The following is a 23,719-nucleotide window of genomic DNA, read 5'->3' on the forward strand; positions in this document are numbered from 1 at the left end:
ATATTTCTTACTTTTTTTTTAATTAGGGACTATTTTTTAATTCTATCCCAAACCAAAAAAATAATCATGACCAGTCCAGTCAATCTATAAAATTATTCTCTCTCGTCATTAGGGGTGTTCATTCGGTTAATTCGGTGGCCGAACCGACCGAACTACCATTTTCGAATTAACCGAACTTTTTTTTTTCTTTAACCGTTAACCGAATCGAATTTTTTTTCGAAAATATTAACCAAACCGAATAAATTTCGGTTAATTTTCGAATTAACCGAAATTTTTTTAAAATTTTCTAATTTATATAAAAATTAAATATTTATAATTCAAAAAACAGTTTATAATTAATTTAAATATATAATTATAAAATAAAAATTTTATATAAATTTTTAATTAATTAATTGATTTAGGTTTAAAAGTTATTGAATCTTAAATTATTAATTGGGTTTTAAATGGTTTGGGCTGAGCCCATATGTTATATATAATATATATAATATTTTTAATTCAAAAAAATAGTTTACAATTAATTTAAATAATATAATTATAAAATAAAAATTTTATATAAATTTTTTAATTAATTAATATTGATTTAGGTTTAAAAGTTATTGGATTTTAAATGGTTTGGGCTGAACCCATATGCTATATATAATATATTTAAAATTTAAAATTTTATTTCAGTTAATTCGGTTAATTAACCGATTTCGAACCGAATTAACCATTAACCGAATATCCAAAAAAACCTTAACCGTTTCCCGACCGAACTAATTCGGTGGCCGACCCAATTAACCGAATTAGTTCGGTTCGGTCGGTTAATTCGGTTAAAACCGAATTTTGAACGCCCCTACTCGTCATCCTTTCTTTTCTTAATTTCTTCTGAACCAATGGAAACCCCTTAAATCTAAACAAAGAGATGAAAATACAAGCCCAAAGCCTTAACCATTACAGATCGCCATTTGCCTTATCTGTAGTAGCACTATCCCCATTTGCCTGTTACTGCTGGAAACACTTTGGTGGTGAAGAGATAGAAGGGGAATGGGTTTAAGAGATAGAATACAGATATCAAATTGTCTAAAAAGAACTTTTATGAGCACTATGATCAAGAACCAGAATCAAATTCATTACAAAACAAGGATTGAAGAAGATTTCTTGATGATTTAACAACCCAAAACTTAACTAAGCTTATTTGCATTAAACAACTATAAGCTATTTATAACAAATATATATGTATAAGCTTGTATGCATTACCATGTTCCGTAGATTTCTCCCAGTTTTACTCTATAAGGCTACATTGATTCATAAAAAAATCAGTGGGAAATCATCAAATTCTTCCGAGGAACCATTTTCTTCAGCCATTCTTTTCAATGACTCGTAAACCTGGTACATTGACCATCGTTCCTTCGACAGAGGGTTGACACAGTTTAATGCTATTTTGAGGAACTGCAATAGTCCTCATCGTGTCCTTTTCCACGAAGAGTGACATCGATAGCGTCTTTGGTTCTGCCGGAGTTTGAGAGATGATTAATCCAATCCACCAAATTCCCTTTGAATCCTTCTTACCACCTGCGTTAACTTCCAGGGGATTTTGCCTAGTTACCAATTCAAGAAGCACGACTCCGAATCCGAATTCATCCCCTTTAAGTGAAGCTACCATAGTGGCTGAATACTCAGGAGCAACGTAACCAAGTTCACCTAAATCCTCTTTCATGAAATTAGTCTCATTAATGTCTGAGGTATTCAAAAGCTCTGCCAATCCGAAGGCCATTATCCTGGCATCAAATCCTCATCGAGAAGAATCACTTTGGAGCTCATGTTCTGTTGCAGAAACGGAGGCCTGCAACCATGGTGTAGCCAAGCAAGACCCTTGGCTGAACCCAACCAATCTGAAACCGAGTTGGCCAATCTAAAGCTGCAACACTACCGTGTAGCAAGGAATATAGAGTCCCTTAGACTATGCTTATAGACCAAGAGGTTTTCATCCCCTGCAATGCAAAATCCCAAAAGGGGTGCCAAATTTGTGTAAGCAGTTCCAGTCCTAGTAGGAAACTATGATGCTTTCAGCACTGAAATTGTTTGAAATTGTTTGTGGCAGCCATTAAATCAGCCAACTTAACTTTCACAAGTGACTGCTGAAACAATGAAACTTGATTCAGCTTGTGAGCCCTCAACCTCTCAGCCAACCACCGTCACCATCCCTTCCAAAAACACCATTTTTCCTCAGCCTCACCCTTCTCAAATGGTGCCACCACCAGACCCCAAACCCATACATCATCGAAACTGCAGCACCTAAAACCCATCTGCAATTATAATGGCTAAATTCCTCCTACTCAAACCCCCACAGCTTCCAAGAGGACCTCCACAAAGACCACCATTCCCAGCAAAATCTGCCTTATCATGCCCCTCAAAAGCTGAAGGAATAGCACCGGTAAGATCATTATTTGCTACTGAAACCTCTTCAGCCTAGCTAAGCCAGATAATTGGTATGGAACTGGCCCTGAGAGTCTATTGTTGGACAGTACCAAATTGTTCAAGTAAGCACAATTTGATAATTCAGAAGGGATAGGACCTGACAGATCATTGCTGGACAAGTCGAGGGTTACTAAATAAGGTAACCAAGAACATATCTGAGGAGGGATATTACCAGAAAGATTGTTGGCCGACAGATCCGAAGCAAACTCCTACAGTACTCCAAAGATTGAGGTAAGTGACCCGAAAGTCTCATGTGACGAAGTTCAAGACTTAACAGCCGGTTTTTCCCTTTGGTTCCAAACATGTAACTCCAACAAAATTGCATATAAAACCAATGGAATTGTTGTGAAAATTCCAACTGCTTATTTTGTCATCTGGGTCGTGTAGTGAACTCTGGACTCCTTCAAGGCACCTCATATCGTTCTCAGTTACAGCTGACAAGACAAGACATGGGAGAAGCATCCAAGCCAAAACTAGGAAGCTGGAAAAACATCTCTTCATTGTTTATCACCAACAAAAGAAAGGAGAAAACCCAGAGTTTTGTTTGTGATTTAGATAAGGAAAACTGGTGATGATAAATATTGACTTTTCTTCTTGTTGGAGCGAGACAATGACTTTGAAGGAAGTAAATTTGCGCGTGGAATGGTCTAAGGAGAAGGATATATGTCTTGAGAGAAATTACTAAACAATATCATTGATTTGATTGTTTGTTTTGATTAGTGAGAAAATCCGTAAAGTAAAAACGTTAAGAAAACGTCCAAATTGAAAATTCAGTCTGTTCCAACATTTAACCCAGACTTTTATACTTTCTCTCTCTATATTTTTCAATGGTAAAGTATAGAAATGATCCCTCAACTATAGGATATTACTTTTTCGAGTTCTCAACTACTAAAACTTATAAAATAGTCACTTGACTATTCATATATTCCAAATTCATCATTTTTCATTAAAAAATTGATGTCGCCTGAGCTTGACGTAAATTTGTTGATTGTGATATGATAAAATCTGATTCTAGAAACGTTTGAATTTTATTTTGTGGATCGAGTATTCGTTTATATTATGCCACTAAGCTAGTTAGCAGGTTTACATAATGTAAACGGAGACTCGAGCTAAAAACGATTGTTTGGTGACCATTTTATAACTTTTAATAGTCGGAGCACTTAAACAAAATAGTGCCCTATAGTTGGAAGACTATTTATGTACTTTATCAGTTTTAACTTCAAGCTCAAACTATCGATAATTTTCTAATAAAAGAGGATGAGTTTGAAACATTAAGAATAATTAGATGACTATTTTGTAAGTTTTAATAGTACGAGACTCAATAAAGCAATGTCCTATAGTTGAAAGACCATTAATGTAATTTATCCTTTTCAATTTGCGAAAAGTATCGTTGACTTAAAAATAGAAATGTTTATGGGGATATCAAATTTTCTTTTCCAATAATCAAAGCTCCTGACCCTTTTTTAGTTTGCAAATTTCTTTGACCAAAAGACAGCCACCAAACATCAACTCATTGTATTATTTTCTGTGACTTTATTTCTTTTTCTTTTCAGAACAAAGGAATTATTTTATTAGTTTGAAGTTGATTTGGCTGAATTATAATAGTTTATTTGACTGAAAGATTTATTTATTTAAAATAATTAGTTAAGAATTCATTAATTAAACTAAGAAATATAATTAGACTATGGATTTATGCTTATTAAATTATATATTTTTTACTTTCTCATTAAAATCATATTTGCACAAGTTTTTAGCTTTTTTCTAATTTCTTTAAATATTAGTTGATAACATATAAATATTTTTATATTTAAATAAGCTAAATTTGGAATTAAATTATCCAATGTAAACTTATGTTTCAAGAATCAAAAATTAAAATAATGTGAATTAAACACAATAAAAATGATGAGCTCAAAAGTTAGGTACTAAATTCGACTAGGTTTCATGTGGATTTCGGGCTTAATGTTTTTCAGATTTAAACTATTTTAGGTTTAAGATCTTTTCAATTCGAATCTTTTCAGGTTTAGATTTTTCTAGATTCGATCTTTTAACTTTTTGATCAAATCATGTGTAACTGGCTTAGGCTCATATTTATTTTATGGTCTCTATTAAAAATAATAATATTTGATCAAATCAATATGATCTTTTTATATAAGTTGAATGACTAGTTTAAATTAAAATAAATTAACTATGAAACATGTTGTTTACTATAGTGGTGAGTAAGATTTTTCATCAATTTAAATTGAGGATTAGAACTACAAGATTAGTAATATAATATGTGAGTGTATAAAAAATTAAATATTAAGTATTTATTTTAACCAAAAATAATTTAAGGACTTAATGCAAAAAATGAAAAACTTTAATATTTTTTAAACTCTAAGCCTAAATTTAATAAAAATAATAATACCCTAAACCATTAATCCAATTGTGAAATCATGATAGCTTTTAGGGTATAAAGGACGCCTCCTATAAGAATAGTCTTTTAAGTATGTAATAAGTGCTTTCTATAGAAAACACTTTTGCCAATTAAACGTCATATCGATAATTATTTGTGAATGTGTTTTATTTCGATAAAAATATTTTGAAGTTATATTTAGTTAAAAATGCGTGTTTGATCCGATAATTAGTTTTAATAGTCTAATATAAAAATAATATGAAAATTAGAAAATATTATTATAAGAATATTAATTGTTGCTTAAATAAAAATATATTTTAGGATAAAATATACAAATGATCCCGACTATATAATATTGTTTTGTTGAGTCCTTAAATATTAAAACTTACAAAATGATCCCCAACTATAAAGAGTTATTTTATTGAGTCTCTTGACTATTAAAAATTATAAAATAATCACCCGATTATTTATTATGTTCTAAACTCATCCTTTTTTTATTAAGCTAAGGTAATTACAAAGTAATATTTGTTCTAAATACTCTACACTATTTAACAATGAATGCACACTCACATTTGCAATTGATGGTGCACGAACCCATGACTTCTGAAAACGATAACGATTCTTTTAAACACTGAGGTAAATTGATTCGTACAACTCGTCCTTTTTCATTAAAACTTGATTAACCCATAATATTTATTAAGTTAACGATAACAATAATAAGCATAAATAAACGTACATTACTGGAGTTAAATATACATTGTTTCATGTTAAAACATCTTTTTTTTTACAAAGAAAATCGAGGGAAATGAAGAAAAATGTATTTAATTGAAGTACTTTATTTTATTCTCTTGATCTCTTACATGAATTATAACAAAATTTTCTCTTCATTTTTACTGTTTAACCAAATAATCTTTTTCTGTACTTATTTGGATAATTGTTTGATAAATTGATTATGATGATTTCTTTCTCGATAAACAACTTTAATTACTGCTATGTAATGTGCCCTTAGTTGTAGAGGAAACAATTTACATATATTTACTTAGTTAAAATAAAAAAGAAAATAAACTTGCTAAAATGTTTTTTATTCATTGTTTTTACATCTTAGAATATCTTTTAAAATTTAAATATTTTTTAATATTTATATATAAATTTATAATGCATAAAATGTAAATAAATAATTATCATTTTTTAATTTTAATAAAATTTAATTTAAATTAATTTATTTAATTTAAAAAATCCTTTCTTTCTAGTCTATATTATAAAAGAAAAACTTATCTCAATTTAGTTTTTACTTTTATAAGTTTATTTTATTTTCATGGTCTTATTTGTTAGGTAAAATAGTTTTACATTTTTAATAGATTCTTGTAGGATTGATATTTTTATTTTCTGCATTTGTAAATATGTATGTCAAATATCAAGATTATGAAAAAAAATAATTAGTTTTATATAAAAATTTCAATTGTTAAATTTATATTGATAAAAAGAATGTTCTAATTTGATGTTTCGTGATATTAAATAAGAGTGTAAAAAGTTGACCCGACCTGTAAAACTGACTGAAATCGACTCGAGTCAAAACTGTTTTTGACATGCGCTGTGGCGATCTGGAACCGACTTGAGTCGGAACTGATGTTGACCTGAACCCGAGTTGGACCTGGAAATTGTGGATTTGAACCCGACCTGAGAACGACCTGAACCCGAATTAAATCGAAAATATGATACCCAAACCCGAGCTACATTCGATTGATATCAACCCGAACCCGAGATTGACTTGGTAAATAATTAGTATTACTCGACTTGTTTTCAACCTTACTTGTTATGAACCTGACATGTTTTCAACCTGACATGTAAATGATCCGACTTGTTATTGACCTGATCTGACATTTACCTGACTTGACATTACTTGACTTATATATTACCACTGATGAAATTATAAGATTTTAATAAAATTGTGAGATTTTGAGTTTATAATAAATCATATTAATTAATATGATTACTTTTTAAATTTTATAATAAAATATTAATTATGATAATTAAATTAATAAATAGACTTATTATATTAATTATGATTCTTATGTTATAAATATTCAATATAATCATTAATTTTATTTTATTAAGTAATTTATGTATTCAACATTATTAATTAAATTAATTATAATGATTACAAGTTAGAATAATTTATTGGCATTGAACATGACTAATAAAATTATTTTAATGTAAATTATATAGTTTAATTTATGTAAAGAAATTTTATCTAACAATTATAACATATATAAAACATAATATAAAAGATGAATTTAATTGATATTGATAATGTAAATAACATTTGATCTAAAATTTGAATAATATTTGATTTATTACAGTTGAATACAATAAATGAACAAAAACAAGGTGTTTTTTAATCTCTCAGATCTTATAACAAAAGTTTTATAAGGCTAAAAGCCCAACTTTGCAACAAGAAATTTCTTCATCGAGCTTTTGTATCAAAATATCTACATGCTGCTAACATTGTTAAATTACGAGCAACTTTTCAGCTTTAAAGTCACCAACATAATTTAACATGAGTAACAATATAAAAAAAATGACAAGTTACAACAATTTATTTAAGTCGAACCAACAAAATAAATTACAAGGCAACAACAGACAGCATGCAGCAACGGCCAACAGGTAGTAACAACCAACATTTCTACATTAAATAAGCATGCAGTTAGTGGTAAAGCCAAAGGAAATACGATGGCCAATAGTGCCAAACATTTCCGACTTTATAAAACCCTTTCAGAATCAAGCATTCAACATAGTTTATAATAACAGAAACAATATCAAGCGGAATCAGGGGAAAAACAACAAGAATCATTTAGAATGATGCTTGTTGTAACTTGCAAGGTACCCTACAAAAAACAGAAGCATTAGTAAAGAATGGTTTCAGTTACTCTTAAACATAATAAATATAATAAGTCACTAGTATATAGAAGTTACCTGTAAAGGGAAGAAACAAGACAGAATCTCCAATTTCAATGGTTTCACTTATTGTTAAACACCCTAACAAATTAAAATGAAAATGAAAATGAAAATAATTAATAAACAATTTGAAATATTAATGACATTGACATAAAAAATAAAATAATTTGGCATACCTTTACATAGAAGACTCATTAACCACAGTAAGATATTCTCCATCCTTATCCTCTAACTCAAAACCATACAACTAATTAAGGGTTGTTGAAAAAATCTTAACATTTTTAGGTAAGAGTTTAACTCTTAATTTGTTCAAAATTCGACCCTCATAATAAAAACGATTCAGATGCAACTGAAGTAATTGGAATAGTCAATATATATCTCGCCATGCAAGAAAGTATCGGATATGAAATACTTTGATTTTTCAATACTCCAAATATCAAAGTTAGATTCTCCAGTATGAGGGACAAGAGGCAAATTGATGTAAGAGTCAACATCGGATCATCCACTCCTTGAAGCAGCTAAATTGCCATCAAAATTATGAAAAATAAAAGACAAAAATTAGTAAATGAAAATAGGAAATAAATAAGATAAAATGCAACTCGAAGTTATAATAACTAACCTAAAATAGATCTGATTTTCTATATGTTCGAGGTCGATTGGAATTTGAGTCACTTCTGTCTAAGAATGTGTTACTTTGGATAGAAGAAGAAGAAGAAGAAGAAGAACTACAAGGTGCATTTTTTGAATAAAATACATATAACTCAATAAACTCATTATAAATGAGACTTACCCTCCGTTAAACCTCATCCTCAACATAAATAATATTTTACAACTCCTTCATAAGTTGTAATTTATATCAAGGATAAAGTAAAATAGCAAAAGACAGAATCATTGAGTGATCATACCAATATTTCTCATATAGTTCAAGCATGGGAACTGCCATTGCAGAAATACCTTTATAAGAATCATTATGTTCATCACACAACAATTTTTCAATTGTAACAACGTTAGCCAAATACAAGTTAGAAGTGGGATACTTAAAACCAGATAACAGAGTAGTAATTTCATAAAAGGCTCAAGAAAATCACATATTGTTTGAACAATTTCCACTCATGATCAATAATGATATCCAACTCATTTTCCTATTAACAAACAAGTTAATTGCTAATCTAGTCTCAAGTGCTCTATGAATCATCAAGTAAGTAGAATTTCATCGAGTAGGAACATCTAATACTAACTTACCAGAGAAAGAAGAATCACAATCTTTAACAGCTAATTCAAAGGCACAAAGTCGAGAGTCAGAAGAATCAAAGAAATTAACAATCTCACGCAATTTAATAACATAAGAATCAATTACCTTCAAACCTTTTTTAACTATCAAGTTCAAAATATGAGCATCACACCTTATATTGAAGTACTTACCATTGCAGGGAAGAAGAGAAATGACATTCAAATCATCTTTCAATTTCTTAACCATTTTATCATTTGCAGAAGCATTATCAAGTGTAATGGTAAATGGTTTTTTTTTCAAGACCCCACTCACATATCATCTTTTTAACAAACTTAAAGATTGACTTACCATAATGAGGATGAGGAAAACGATGAAAAATTAAGTATTTTAGACTAAAGTTTCCAGTTATTATCAACATAATGAGCAATAAGAGAAAATAAGAACGTGAAGTGCAGGCAGACCAACCATCACATGTAAAACAAACACGACTTTAAACAGAATGTATTGAATCAAATAGCATTTTTTTATGCTTTTCATGCTCCAACATGCAAACTTAGTAACAATATACCTAGATATATCCTTAACATAATAATTAAGGTAATGATTCAAATCACTAAGTTTTTCATGCTCAACAATACTATATGCATAACCATGACACATAATAGCCTCAGCAAACAATTCACAGTATTTGTTTTGATCAAAAGAACTTACCAAAGCAAGATTTTCAACAATATATTCCTTATAAGGTTCACATTTCTTAGTATGTCTTCTAGGGTTAGATGTACCAATATAAGAATCAAATTTATATATTTTAATTTTGCAATGCTTACACTCGGCATAAACAAAACTATCGACACATTTGATGAAGGTGTAATGTTCCCAAATAGGAGAAGTTCTTCTCCCAAACTCGGCTGAACATGTAGCCTTCCTCTTAGAGGATTTATCGACATCAACTGCTTCAGATAATAGATCATATACATCACCTTGTAAAAAAAACTAGGATTAGTACACAAAATTAAAATTTTTAAATATATATATAAAGCATATACAAAAATAAGAATGAACAATTTATCTTTTTCAGAATGTTATTCATTCTGATATGTTGGGGTTTCTCCGAAAAAACAAATGAGGAATATATTAATTCGAATATTAAAATAAAAATAAAAAAAAGAAATGAAAAATACCTTGATAATTCAACTCGTAAGACAAACTATCCATGAAATCGTAGAAAAAAAATAAAGGTTTTGAATAGTTTGTAACAATCTTGGTTAGATCTAGGGTTACAGAAGATGAGCAGAGAGAGAGGAAGAAGATGGTGAACATTATCGGTTAGGGTTAGAGAAGATGTACAAAAGAAAAAGAAGAACATTATGAAAAATAAGGGTTAGGGTTAGAGAAGATGAATAGAGACAAAATATAAAGAGGCTCGATTTGGGTTTAGGGTTAGAGAAGATAAATAGAGATAGAAATAAAGAGGCTCGATTTGGGTTTAGGGTTAGAGAAGATAAATAGAGATAGAAATAAAGAGGCTCAATTTGAGTTTGGGGTTAGAGAAGATGAATAGAGATAAAAGATAAAGAGACTTGATTTAGGTTTAGGGTTAGAGAAGATAAATAGAGATAAAAATGAAGAGGTTAGGTTTGGGTTTGGGATTAGAGAAGATGAATAGAGATAGAAAGTGAAGAGACTCGGTTAGGGTTTGGGTTAGAGAAGATGAACATTTGTGGGTTTGATCTAAAAAATAGTTTGGGTTTTGGTTTTCAGTGTTTGTATAGATCAAAGAAGGGTTTTGGGATAAACATGGATGAACTGATGTTTGGGTTTGCGTTTGATCAAAAAAATAGGTTGGTTTTAAGTTTTGGGTGTTTATAAGGATCAAAGAATAGTTTGGGGGAAGAACAATGATGAACACAAATGAACAAGGCTTGCATTTTTGGGTGTTTGATCAAGAAAAATATGAATGGGTTTGGGTTTTGGTGTTTTTGAAGATCAAATAAAGGTTTTTGTGATGAACACGGATTAACAACAGTTTAAATTTTGGGTGTTTGATTGAAAAAAGGAAATGATTTAGGTTTTGGTGCTTGTGAAGATCAAATGAGGGTTTTTGGGATGAACATGGATAGACAAAGGATGAACACGGATGAATTTCTAGAGAAAAATAAGAGAATTTTGAGAGAAGCGGAGAGTTAGAGAGAGAGAGCAAAATCACAAAATGAAAAAAAAGGAAAATGGCTGAAATCGGAAAATTTTGGCTTATATATGAGTCTAACCAAATCCGGGTTTGGGTTTTGGCCCGTGTGTTTTTTAACTTTATTTGGCATTGTAGCGTTGTACCCTAGTTTTAAATTTGTTCAATTTAGTCCAAATTTAATGATGCAATTTATTAATTTAAGCTTCATATTTTAAATTTGTTCAATTTGATCCTTATATACTTTTTAATTCTTTCAATTAATATATATGTTTATATTAATAAATTAATATATAGTTTATATATACTAATGAACTATATAATATATAGTTTATATATACTAATGAACTATATAATATTTAGTTTATATATACTAATGAACTATATGAACTATATACTAATGAATTATATACTATATAGTTTATATATGCTAATGAACTATATAATATATAATTTATATATACCAATGAATAATATACTATATAGTTTATATATACTAATGAACTATATACTATATAGTTTATATATACTAATGAACTATATAGTTTATATAAACTAATGAACTATATGAACTATACACTAATGAACTATATACTATATAGTTTATATATACTAATGAACTATATAATATATAATTTATATATACTAAATATACTAATGAACTATATAGTTTATTAATATAATTATATAAAGTATATAAATTATATACTTTATATATAGTATATTATATAGTTTATATATAGTTCATATATACACTACATAGTTTATATACATTATATAAATATGTAAATATAAATTATACATTATATATATATATATATATATATATATATATATATATTATAATTGTTTTAATTTTTTCTTTTAACTTTTGAAATAAATGCAATTTACTTTATTTTTCAGATTTGCTTGTTTTAATTTTTTTTTCTTTAACTTTTGAAATAAATACAATTTACTCTATTTTTCATATTTGCTTTACGTTTTACAATTATTTTGATTTTATTCTTTTGTGTTCTTTACTTTATGTAAATTTTAATTTGTTCATTTTCATATTTATTCAATTTAATCATTAAATTTATAGTTTCATTTGAATTTGACACATTCTTATTTCTTATTTATATTTTTGTAATTAGTCCATAACTTTTTAAATGGGTATAATTTAGTCATTTTCTACATTAATTTCAACCTCACATTTTAAAATTATTTTGATTTGGTCCTCAATAATGCGTGTTGTTTAATTTATTTAAATTTTTATTTGTAATTTCATAATTGTTCAATTTAGTCCTTAAATTTATATTTTTTATAAAATTGATCCATGATTATTTATATTCTTAGTAATTTACTATAAATCATATACAATCACAAATTGTAATTCAACGTTCGCGAAAGAAGAAAAATAATTAATCCAAAAATAAAAATTTACCCGATCTGAACTCAATACGTATTTGATAAAGATCCTACTTGAATTTTATCTGCCAATGATGTGACCTGATCTGAATGAGATCCACCTGAAGTCCATCCGAACCTGAATTAACATGGTTTTTAACTGCTTCAGACCTGAACTGACATTGATACAAACTGAAAGTAACTCGACCTGAACTCGAACCGAACATAGTGTCAAATCAACCTGAAAATGACCCAACATGATTTGAACTGGACCCCACTTAATCCGAGTCGAAGCATCAAATTGAACTGACTTGACTTGTAACTGATTTTACTCGACCTGACAAGATCCGACTGAAACCTAAACGATTACTTGATTTTACATTCTTAAAAATTAATTAATTTAAATTTTATGTGTATGATAAGGTTAATTCAATTAATATAATCAAAAATTAAATAATTAAAATATAGATATTATAAAAGGATAAAATATATTAAAAGTTACTTAATTACGTTTAAATGATTATCTTAATCATTAAATGTATCAAATTATTTCATATACGAGAACAATCATTTGAACATAGTTTAACAACGATTGATGTACCTTATCTTATACAAAATTAAATAAAATATATAAATTATCACTAAATAATACTAAAATGATATTTTTTTATCGATAAAGTTTAAAAGTTACAAAATGATCATTATATTTATTTAAATATTATAAATAATTATTATATGCTATAAAATAATAACTTTTAATAAGTCTAAGGATTATTTTATAACAACTTAATAAATTTAAATATTTTTTTATAATAATTTGATAAAATTTAATGATTATTTTATAATTATTTAAAAAATTAATAAAAAATTTGTAACTTTCCAAAATTATTTCAATATAGTTTATTGACTATTTGTGTAATTTATTCTATTTTTTTTATAAAATTACAAAAGCCATTCTAACAGTAAGTGGGATTGTTTAATTTATAAATATAAAATTTCATTTATTTAAAAGAATATTTTTTTTGGGTACAAATTTAAAAGAATAGTTTACCATTATTTAAAGCTTAAGTAAATAATAAAGAATTCTTTCTTTCTTTTTCTAAAAAAACATAAAATATTTGGTAAAAAAATCAAAATTGAAGGGCATTATAGTAAGCAGACAATCCTATAAATTGAAGGAAATAAATTTCACCAAGTCCCAATTAATATAATTTAAGTAGAGTTTCCCTCTCTTTCTCTCTCTCTCTCTACCATTTTCAGCCTTTTAATTTTCGTTCTATCCGGTACTCGGCTATTTTATCTGCCGGTGATAATCTCTTTTCCGGTAAAGAGTTTTCAAATTTTCCGAGCACCCTTAAATTATTTCTCAATTTCTCACAATGGGTTCCGATTTTACCTACAGTGCATCTCTGCCTTGCTCTTCTAAGAAGAAGAGAGTGAGTAAATTTCCTTTTTCTCTTTTTTTTAATGATTTCTGATTGTTTCTCGAGAAAATGTAGATTAGTTTCATATTTTGAGATCTTTTTTTGGGATATAGACAAATAGTTTGGCAAAATTGAAGCAGTCGAAGCGCGATACTAGGCGTGAATAATGGCTATCTCAAGGTAACATCCTTTTTCTGTGTTGTTTTTAATTTCAATTATTATATTGTTTTCTTTTGAATGTTATTTTTTTCAATAGAAAGATTTACTGTTTTTTCCTTTCACAACGAACTCAATGACATAGCATTTTTTAGAGAAAAAATTGTTAGGAATTAATTGCTTATATCGGAAGGTGCGGTGAGGACATGTGATGGGAAAAGAAATTGAGTATTCAAATACTTATTGTTAGGATTTATTCTTTCGTGTTTTCAAAAATCAAATTAATTCCATTAATCGACATAGTTTTGTTGAGTTATTTATTTCTTTTATTCTTAAGCATTTAATATATATATGTATAGTATTGGAGGTATTGGCGATGCACATTGTGAATATCAATGCATACATAGAACCATACGGACAGAGTTATGATAAAAGCAGAAAGCTTCTGACCCAAGGTAAATTCATTGGTAGGATCTAGGATTTAATTTGAAATAAGTGATCTTTATCTTATTTAGGGGATGAAAAAGATAAGCTGGCTTTTGGGTTTGGATTGGATTGGCAAAATGTACTGAGTTACTGTATTTTTCGTAAATTCATCTGTTGAGTTCATAATGGAGTCGGGTTGTAAATGCAGTAAAGAACAAGGACTGCAAGGTGGATTTGAATAGGAGTGCTGGGTCTCCTCCATTCTCCACAATGAATTCTGACGAGCGAAACAAATCATTGCGTAATTTGCAAACAAGTTTGAGGGAAGAGGAAAGTGAAGACATGAGCATCCATGACAGTGATGTGGAATCTTTGAACTTCTCCATTCAAACTGATCTGGGTAATAATGACTCAAAGGAAGCTACTAGTGTGCCTAGTTGCTGTGACTGTAGCAGTGGTTCTTGTTCTGGAAGTGGCAGTGAGGAAGATAAAGATGGTTGCCTAGACAATTGGGAGGATGTTGCAGATGCCTTGAGTGCAGATGAAAATCAACATGACTCAGCCATTAACTCTCCTGCTAAATCCGAAACAATGGTGGAATCAGCTGGTGCTGGCCAACAGTTCAAGGACCAAGGAATAGATCAGTCAAATTCAGAGATTAGGCAACCAGTTTATGGTTCACTGACAAATTGTCGAGCTTGGAGACCTGATGATGTTTCGCGTCCTCGAGGTCTTCCCAGAATTTGTAGAGCATGGAGACCTGATGATGTTTCATGTCCTCAAAGTCTTCCCAGACTTTCAAAACAGCATGATATTTCTTTGAAATAGATTGGTGTAATGGCAATGGGGCTATCACCTGGGAACAGAGGAATATTATGTCTCACCCTTCATCATGCCCTATCTGCTATGAGGACATGGATGCCACAGACTCTAGTTTTCTCCCTTGCACATGTGGATTTCGGCTCTGCCTCTTCTGTCACAAAAGGATTCTTGAAGTGGATGGGCGGTGTCCTGGATGTAGGAAACATTATGATAGTGTAAATGGGAATGAATATATGTTTCACTAGATGAGCAGCACTTTTCAACTAGCCTATTCATGTAGAATGAGCCCCAGACCATTGGGGGAATGTTTCTTTCTTTTCATCCTAATAAAATTCATGTCTCATATCTCTCCGTATATTAATAATGTGCAGAAACAGTTCGCCGAAGTGACCTGAAGCTGAATTAAGCTAAGATTAGTTTCATCTAGACATTTACTTGCATAATGTTTTGCATGCTTTACAGTAAGAAATTGATGCTGATATTCAAATCCAAGTACTGTGATTGGTGACCTTGAATTTATGATAGCTTATGCTTTCAGTGCTGTCCATTGCTCTTGTTCTCTTTCTGATCCAAACAGTTTGTAATATTTTTCTTTTGCATGTTTATAATATATCTTTTTTAATGCATTTCATATGAATATAGGATTTTTGACATTGCTTTTGGTGTTTTTTTCCCTTTCCTTTTTGAGTTATCATGTACGGTTATACTGTTTCCTTTAATCCTTTTGCCCGTAGTGGAGTAACCACATGCATCTTCCACAGTGCTACTTAGTTAATATGTTTCATGCAACCTGGCCATCATGAATCTAGCATTTTGTCATTTTTGTGCATATAAACATGCATTTTTTAGGGACAAATTTGAAAATTTTACAGGTTATTACATCAGACTAGCGGACTTAACTGTGTTTGTGGTCGCATCTTTTAATGACTTAGCGAAAACTAATTGTAGATGTTCATTTTATCCAAGGTTTCATTCGAGTTTTGTTTGTGTTTATATATATTATTAATTAGTTTAAAAACAAAAAATTATTGGGCTTTACTTAGTTACATATATAGCGTGCGTATTCTATGGGGTCTTGCATGTATAATATGTATCTAGGATGGTGTCTGCGTGTGTTATATATTATAAATATATTATATATATTGATTTATATTATATATATGTATATGTATGTATATATATATATATATATGCATATATCATTATTAATTATCATTAGTTAGTTAAATATTTTAGATATATTTATATATATATTGTTATTAATATAGGTTAGTTATTAGTTATTACCATTAATTATGTGCGTCTATATATACACACGTATATGTGCTATTATTGGCATGGTGGCTTACATTTTTTCCTATGCGAGTATAATTATATGTATATATATAAACGCATGTATATATTATTGTTATTATTATAAATATGCATTGCAATGGTTATATTATTATTATTATTATATATAGGTAATGCTTATAATTATAACATAATACATATTATATTTAACTCATTTTGGTTTTTGTTTGCAGGCTCGAGTAACTACACGAAGCCCAAAACCATTATAAAGTTGCAAAGCCCAATATTCCCAAACCCTAGCTTGCCTCATCAAGCTCCAACGCCGCATGTTTTCAGCTGTTGGATCCGGTCAACGATACAACGGTCCATCTACAATTCGAGGTAGTCAAATGTCTAGATTCACGCGCCATGGTGCCACCATTGTTGCTTCCTTTGACGTGACAGTGGCAGGGAGTAGAGGTATCGATTGCCACAAAGTGTCAAAGAGGTGCAATCTTTCCCGCGATTCTCACATGCAAGACTAAAATCTAAAGATATAAACGAGCTGAGTCGACTCGAAATCTTGAATTGAAACTCGAGTATTGTTAAGTTCAACTCAAAAATTTTGAAATGGAACTCGACTCGATTCAAAAATTCGTGAATTTAAAATTTTTAAATTTGATTCGAACTCGAAATCCTGAATTGAAGCTCATGAGCGATTCGAAAAATATCGAAATAAAAAAAAATCTTAAATTTAACTCGATTAAACCCTCAAATTCAAACTTGAACTTAAACCTTATATACATGAAAATCTTACTATATTTTAAAAAAATTAATACATAAATGTTAATATTATTAATAATTTATTTTTTTAAATAAAATATTAATATATTATATTTTCGAGCTGTTTACGAGTTTTTTAAGTCGAATATAAATTAGCTCGTTTTGATTCGTTAAAAACTCGAGTTGAGTCTATTCGATCTGAGTATTTATCGAGCATTGACAGAATCGATATCCAGTAACTTGTGATATGTCTCGTCTCATTTACAGTCATACTAAAAACCAAGAAGGATATCAGCAAAAAAAAAAAAAAAGAAGGTAGATTTCCTCCCCTCAGCAACTGAAACAACAAAAGAAAATATGAAAATGGGATCTTTTTTATGATCAGCATCCAACACAGCAAACGAAAGGGAGGATCTTTTCCTCCATATAAGATGTAGAGCAAATTAAAAAAAAAAGAACTTTTTTCGGATAAAAAATCATAAAAAGAGCAGAGAACAACAATTTTTGGAGAGTTTTGGAACCCAAAAAGAGAAGAAATAGAGAATAGCAGAGGAGCAACGAGAATCAAATCAGAATCATGCTTACTAAAATATATAAAATATGTTGTAAAAAGATACGAATTGTGGGCATTGGCTGAGTGGCTCAGGCGCGCACTTTCTAATATATTTTCCATCAATAAGGTGGTGACACGTGAAGGAAAAATATTAAATTAAATAAATTAAAATCAAGAAAATATCTTCTAACGAGATACTGATATGTGTTATATCTAATTGAAGATTAAATTTATTGTAATTAAATTAAATTATGACTAAATTAATAAATTTATAAATATTAAAGACGAAATAACTTCCGGATTCATGCATTCTCATTGCTGCGTAATAAGGATTGAGGTGAACAGGTCCAAGAATGACAGTATTTGAACATTGGGAAAAAAGGGGATTGGTATTTGAAATCCAGCCCCTCCCATCTTTCTTATTTCGGATAATATCTCCAAATGTTTACTGTAACATATCTGCAGTGTACAGCTGAGAGAATTTAATTCATGTAAATGAAGATAAAAGTAGAACAGTTCATTTCTATGGGATCACCTCACTTTCACTCTGTACAAAAACATTATGATTATTCTTGGTTTGTTTGCAATGTCAAGGGCGTTAATATCACCAAAAATTTACATTTCACAGGATGGATATACAAAAGGCAATATTTAAGGGCCTTTTTTAATTCAAATTAACTGAAAAAATAATTTATTAATTTTAATATAATATTTAAGGACGTTGATTTGTGTGATTATTGTCAACAGTGATCCAAATAAATCAAGATTATATATGTAATTTAGTCCTGAAAATTATAATTTAATTAATCGATTAGTTATTCAGTAACCAAATTAAATTAAAAAAATATTGATTATGTTTTTGATTGGTTAATATAACATCGACAATTCGATTTCCGACCAGATTGAGTTGAGGGTGTAACATATTTTCATAACCGATTTTCGGAGGGAAGACCGAACTGACGTTTTTGAAGATAAAATAAAAAGGTTTTGATGAAAAGATGAGAGTCATCACAAATCATTTTTAAGCTAAAATTGGAACACCTAAAACCATGTAATTTTAATAAAACATTTTATTTTACTAAAAAAATACAAAGTTTTGGTCTGCGAAATCATAAATTAGGTGCGAGAGTCAATTACGCGTGGGGAAAAATTAGCACCCCCACAGTGCCCAAAATTGGTACCTAGTCGATGACCCTATATTTTAAAATTAAAAATTTTGAGTTCAAAATTTTATTTAATTTAAAATTCATTATGTATGCGTATTTTAAAAAGATGTCGATTCACGATGATCGATAACGACCACCCCACGCAAAAGCGGAAGCTTCGTTATCAATCACAATAAACGAACATTGTCTTGTCAATTTTAAAATCATAATGTGAGATTTTGAAAAGGATGTTGGTTTACTTTGGAAATTGATAATGGTCACCCCCGAACAAAAGAGGGAGATACACTATTAACCCCCTAATAAATGAACATTGCTTTATTTTAACAGCAAAATGCAATCAAACAATCGGTTATGGAACCTAATTTTATTAAGTGAATTAATTAAGGATTCCCTCTAGCTTAAAGTGTCAAATTATGAAATTTGAAGAATCTAAGGATTGACTTAAAATGTAAGCTCTAATATTAATCCAAATCATTTTTAATAAATTATTGAATCAAATAGTCAAAATAGAACCTCAAGCGTAAGCAAGGACCAAATAAAAAATTCTCCTAAATTCAAGGACTAATTATGAAATTAAGCCTATGGTAGAGGTTCTAATTATTAACCTAACTAATTTTAATCAATTATGACTCAAATAATTAAAATACAAACTCGAGCAAAAGAGAAGACCAAATTAAAAATTCCCTTAAATTTAAGGATTAAGTGTGAAGTTAAGCCTAAAATAGAGACTCTAATTGTTAACCTAGTTAATTTTAACCAATTATTTGATTTGAATAATTAAAATGGAACCCTGAGCAAAAACGAGGACCAAATTAAAAATTTCCCTAAATTAAAAGGACTAAACCTAACATCTAAGTAATTTAGATTAGGACTGAAATATTAAAAAACTAAATCAAAAGGTTTAATTTAAAATCTAAAATTCTAGGACTAGATTAAAAGGAACTTGAAATTAAATGTAAAATTAAAAGCAATTAACAAATGTAAAAGGACTAAATTAAAATAAATTAAAAAAACATTTTCAAAACTAAAGAGCATTAAATAAAGGACCAAAATATAATAAATCAGAAAGTAAAGCTTAAATTAAAACAATTTAGAAAATTAAAATCTAGAATCTAAAGGACTGAAATATAAATGCTGAAAAATAAAGCGCAAAAATAAAAGGCAAAAAATTAATGTAGTGAAATTTAAGGACTGAAATAAAATAAAGAAAATAAAGGGAACAAATTTAAAATACATAAAAAATTAAATAACAGAAATAAAAAAGAACAATAAAAATAGAATGTTAGTGTTAATTTTAATATTTAACCCATACTGTAAATAATACGAGTCGTACCCCACGACTGATCATCGCAAGGTTGTACCATGATTCGAAGATAAAATTAAAAATTAACGGTTATTGGTTAGAAAAGTTAGAAGTTAGTTGTTAGAAATTAGTAAAGTCCGAATCGTAACAATGCGGATTATACCCGTGATCGAGTCACCACAAAATCGAATCGAATATTAGCAATAAATAAATTAAACAATGATTAAAGTGCAATAAAATAAAAAAATCAGGTCAAATCAAAATAAACAAATAAATAAAAGCATAAATTAGTGACCATATTAAAATAAATCAAAACAAAGGATCAAAATCATAATAAAAAAATAACAACAGAAAAGCATGGGGACCAAAACATAAACACATGTCTAAAGTTGAGGGACTTGTCTATAATTTAGCCTAAACCTAGTGACTAAAATGTAAATATACGTGGAAAGTTAGAGGGGTTAAGAGTGATTTTACCACAAAAAAAGATTAAAAAGTAAAAGTTGCCTAAACCCTAGGTACTTGTGGGTGATTTACTCCTAAAGCTTAAAATAAAACAATCGTTTCTATTTCAAGTAAAAAAGATTTAACCCTAAAAAATGCTCCTTCATCTTTTCTCTCAAACATTATCCTCCCAAAACTACATAGCAGCCGACGGAGCACTTCCAAGGAACCGGCGGAGCACCTCCTAAGGTAAAGGTGCTTCACTCTCTTTATTTCATTCATATTCATGCACCCAAAAAATAGAAAAGGGGCTAAGCAAAAAATCGAAATACCTTTAAAACTTTATTTTTTTTTAAATCCTTTTGTTACTTGTTGGAGAAATGTTTTTGATTTGTATTGATTTGTTTTTTGTTGTTCTTGTACATGGAACCAAAAGGAAGAAAAACGAGGGGGTAACCCTTTTTTACAAAGCTCGATTCTTTCCAATAGGAGAAAAAGGCTCCCTTTTTTCTATATATCAACTTAAGTTACAGAAAAAATGAACTAAAAATTGTTTTTGTCTATTACTTGCATATTGGTTCTAATGTGGCATGAGGGCTGTCGTGGCTGCTGATGAAGATACGGGCCTATTGCTGTGCACATGCTGTCGTGGAGCTCTAATGGAGGCACGACGCTTGGGACCATTCTTACGTGGACAAAGACTGCTGGAACTATTACTGTTGTTCACATTTGGGGCTAGGTTTTTTGATAACTAGGCTTGTTGGGCTGTTAAATTTTGGGTTTCAATATTTTTGTTTTTTTAATGGGTTATATGGGTTACGATTTGGCTGTAAGTGGGCATATGGAAATTTTGTAATTGGGTCATAAATGAGTTTTGATAACAAAAAGGCTATAACTTGAATTTGGGCTTTAAAATCTGTAAGGTATATGAATGGTTACCAAACCCTAAAATTATAAATAAACACAACCTAAATCTCCCAGTTGAATTTCTCAACGTCATTTCGAATAAATGTAGAATTCCACAAGCGATTTTCCACTAAATGTCCCCTCGTTCCAAATCACTCTTCATTTGATTCGAATTTTCCAGGCAAAATTAGGGTATTACGATTGCCCCTCTTTGCTTGTTATTATAGGAACAATAACATGACAAAGACAAATAATGGCCTAATTTTGTCTGTTATGATTGCATCTCTATCTTTCATATTACATCTCAATCTTTCTGGCGCCAATATAACTCTTTAATGTTTTACTGAATTGTTTCCCATCTTTCAACCGAATGATTTGTCTATATTCATCTGAAAATATTCTCGTTCAGTTTACCTCAATCCCTCGAATGATAAGCCTACAAAAGACAATCACCATTAATCAACACCTCTGAGGATTTGTTTTTATCATTTATTATTTTCTTTTTTTCTCTCTTTCTTCATTTTCATTTTTTCATCTTTTTTTTTTTTTTTCTTCCCCTTTTTATTTTTATTTTTCTCGTTTTCTTTTTTCTTTTTTTATCCTTTTTTTATCAACTAAAAAAATTAATCTTTGACAATTAAATCCTCTATAAGAGAAAATCAAAAGGTTTCGCTCTTTTCTTTTTGAAAGATTGTGTGAGTTCCCCTGTATAAACAACAGATTCTTCCATAAAGGTCATGTTGGCGTCGAACAAGCTCTCACATATAAACTTCTTTTCCTTCGATTGTATTGATCCACCTCCTTATGTGATAAAATCTAGAAAAAAACTGACAATGTTGATCCACCTCATTCTGTGATGGAATCGAACATAATGTCAATGTATTTATATAATTCTGTGATATAATCAAGCAAAAGGTGACGCTGATCCAACTCTTTATGCGATGGATTTGAGCAAAATGACAATGTTGATCCACCTCTTTCTGTGATGGAATTAAACAAAATGTCGATGCTGATTTACCTCATTCTGTGATAAAATCAAGCAAAAAGGCGATTCTAATCCAACTCCTTATCTGATAGATTTGAGGGAAATGGCAATGTTGATCCACTCATTCTTTGATGAAATCAAACAAAATGTCGTTGCTGATATACCTCATTCTGTGATAGAATCGAGCAACAAAGTGATGTTGATCCAACTCCTTATGTGATGAAATCCAGCAAAAAGGGAATGTTGATTCACCTTCTTATGTGATAGAATCCAATCTATAAAAATTATATATGTCAGTGTCAATTGTGTTCGAAGTACCTGAAGATATTGACCCGAAGGTTCTTGAATCTTTGATGAGATCCACTTCTTTTAAAAATGAAGTTGTGGATTAATTCTTTGTTGAAAACTTCTTCTTCAACACATAACTGTGAAAAAATCTATGCTAACTTTTAATTCTTTCCAAACATTTCATTTTTGGAAAGATTAAATGAGAAACTTTGAAAATGACTTTCTCATTTTTTACAAACATCATATGAAACATCATGCTCAAAGGTCTTATAGATAGCACAAAGAACTTATCATTCTGCTTGAAAGATTGACAAATGATTCGAAAGATATAATCATCATGCTCGAAAGATTTACTGATGGCCCGAAGGACTTACAAATTTTGGAAATAGTCTACTAGGTAAGAAACTTTGGAAATCTCTTTCTTACTTTTCAAAAATTTCGTTTTCTGAAAATCTGAAATGAGAAACTTTGAAAATCACTTTCTCATTTTTTATGAAAATTATGTAAAAATAACTTAGTGGTCGGGTAACAAGCCCCACTTCAAGGCGATGATTCTTTTGTAGATCGGGCTCATATATTTTT

At 29.4% G+C, this 23,719-nt stretch overlaps 2 pseudogenes; one reads left to right on the plus strand and one right to left on the minus strand.

Moving 5' to 3' along the window:
• Window positions 1–1,267: 1,267 nt before the first annotated feature.
• Window positions 1,268–3,024, minus strand: LOC120138511 (annotated as a pseudogene).
• Window positions 3,025–14,129: 11,105 nt separating this feature from the next.
• On the plus strand, window positions 14,130–15,929 carry LOC120138468 (annotated as a pseudogene).
• The last annotated feature ends 7,790 nt before the right edge of the window (window positions 15,930–23,719 follow it).

This window comes from Hibiscus syriacus, unplaced genomic scaffold (genome assembly GCF_006381635.1).
Source record: "Hibiscus syriacus cultivar Baekdansim isolate YM2019G1 unplaced genomic scaffold, ASM638163v2 tig00110694_pilon, whole genome shotgun sequence".
In the NCBI taxonomy this organism is placed as follows: domain Eukaryota; kingdom Viridiplantae; phylum Streptophyta; class Magnoliopsida; order Malvales; family Malvaceae; genus Hibiscus; species Hibiscus syriacus.